Source organism: Etheostoma spectabile, chromosome 15 (assembly GCF_008692095.1).
Source record: "Etheostoma spectabile isolate EspeVRDwgs_2016 chromosome 15, UIUC_Espe_1.0, whole genome shotgun sequence".
Taxonomy (NCBI): domain Eukaryota; kingdom Metazoa; phylum Chordata; class Actinopteri; order Perciformes; family Percidae; genus Etheostoma; species Etheostoma spectabile.
Window position 1 is genome coordinate 5801894 of NC_045747.1, and position 2694 is coordinate 5804587.

The window sequence follows — 2694 nt, forward strand, 5'->3', positions numbered from 1 at the left end:
CCGCTCCATTGTCCCCTCACTCGCAAACAAGACCCCAATGTATTTAAACTCCTTCACTTGGGGTAAGGACTCATTCCCTACCTCAGCAAAAACTCTTCCCATTAGGAAAGAAGCTAGATCAGAAAAGTCTGAGGACTAAAGTTGCTGTTTATTGTTGTGCTCAAGAGCCACAGAGACTGGAGTTGTTTGAGCAGCTGGACAAAATCCTACAGAACTCATTCTTACTGGATTTATAGAGCACAACTGTCTCACATTCTTAATCATTGAAGGTCACTTTTACAACTTGGTAGTAAATGTTCACACCTTATCATGAAAATCACATAGAAATGATGGTGGAATGATTTTTGTCAAAAGATATAAATACAAATTCATAAGGAAAACATTGCCTTTTTTCAAATATCTAAAAGGTAAAAAAAAACATTGAGCTGTTTGAAAAACAAACTAAATCATAGTCCTCTAACCATCAGTTACAATAATGCATCTTCTGCTTTTCAATCATGTTGGTGCTTCACTGTATCCCAACATGCATTGGGTGGTAAGCAGAGAACAAGCACAGAGCTTTAATAACAAACAAATCTTATTGGGTGTCACAAGTGATTAATCTTCTTCAATCAATCATCACTTATTTATATAGCACTTTACACACCAACAGGGTCCAAAGTGCTTTACATCAACCAAGAATAAAACACACAACATTCAAAAAAGACAAGAGAAAAAACCATAAGCATAGTAACAGTAAAACAGATAACATTCTTCGTTTAAATAGCTACCATCCCTGTATTAAAACTTAAGGGCAGACAAGGCCTGGCTTTACACTTATCCCAGTGTTGTCCACATACAGGACAAAAGGGAAGAAAAGCAGTGATTGTTTTATTATTTATTTGTTTTCAGCCCCTAATGCTCCAGACATGATGTTCTCCTCTGAATGAACATCTGTTACAATCCTTTCTGCCATGAAATGACCATAAACCATCACAATGACCCATCCATATGTGCTGGGCACCACTGCTTCAACATCAATCATCAGATGACAAATAATCATGCTTAAATTACTGGTGTGTATTGTTGATAATACCCACCATGATATTTGAAAATAGCGTTTAAAATATACAAACTAATATGGACCTTTCCTAGTCAATAAAAATGGATTCTAGTTTATCAAAGATTTGTTTCCAGTCCAGATGTTTCCTCTCCCTGTGAGGAGGAGTCGATGCAAACTCAGATATCTTCCACCTCTACTCATCTGACTGCAGAGAGGAGGCAGAAACAGTGGACACACAGTTTAACATGATGACTATAGGACAGGACTGCTGCTTTTTAACTCTCTCTGTGGGCAGGTGAAGACTTTTTACTAATCTTAATTTGAAGTTGTCTTTAAAACATGACCAAAATTAAAAGCAACTGATTAATTTCTTCTTTGCCAGGTGTTGATGGTCCAGACTCTGACAGAATCTGAACCAGCATTAAAAGACCTGAGAATCCCAACAGATTGACCTGTACAACATCTGGATTGTCATTCATGTAGCCACTGGATGTGTCTGGATCCAGGCTCCTGAAAGAACTGGAGTGGGTTGCTGCTGATGCTGGTGGTAGTAGCAAATTTACTCTCAGTCAGTTCACAGTCAGTTTCTAGATTCTCCTCTTCTGTTTACCAAAAGGAAAAACTCAGATCTGCTGTTCTCAGTGATCTTGAGTGACACTCAACTCTGAAATAATTCATATTGCTCTGTAATTAAATCAACATGTTAAAGAATATGTCAGTCTTTCTATCACATACTGTAATTTTCATAAATTGTTTTTAAGAGAAAACAGCTGAAGGTTGGAGATGGCAGCATTTAACATTGTTGCTTAGAGTGAATTACTTGTATCTTGTATGGAGATAGATATAAACAAGATTGTTGGAAGATAGTAAAAATATATAAGGAATTATGGTGTATTAACACAAATAACTCTGGAAAATATTGACAGTTTAATGCCATAAGTTATCCATATCTAGATATGAAGAAATCAAAAATGAAATGCATATTTTCACTCATCGGCAAGGACTATAACTGAACAACTTTCTATTGACTCCAGTAACACACAACATTGATGCTTTTATTTGATTTATTGCAAACTCATGACCTTCCTTGTTTCTCACTATGAAACCATCACATCAGGCTGTCATGGAGTTCCACAGCAGGTCGTTTCAACATAAACCATGTTCTCTGTAGCTCTTGCTGCTGCTGTGGCAGCTGGATGTAGCTACTACTCCACAGATTGGATTTGACAGCCTGCAGGAAGGACTGGAGTGGATTGGGATGATATACTGGAGCTTCACACTAAAAAGATTCACTAAAGAACAAGTTCAGTATTGACTTAGAGACTTCCAGCAGAACAGTGACTCAGCCTGGAGACACAGCTGTGTATTACTGTGGCCAGATACACACTGGTTAAAGTTACTAGAGAAGCTATACAAAACCATGAAGAACATTTTTAAACCAGACCAACAGAAGACCTGAAATATGAGTTAAGATTAAAAAAGAGGCACATGATTTGGTGGTTTTGAAGCTGTTTTCATTTTTTACCAACCATGTTATGAATAACTACCACCGAGTTTTATTGAGACTATTATGTCTTGCGCTTTGTGTTTATAAGGTTTGTTGAGAAGAAGAGCATTCATTTTAAGATATTGTTTGCAAAAGGATAACACTC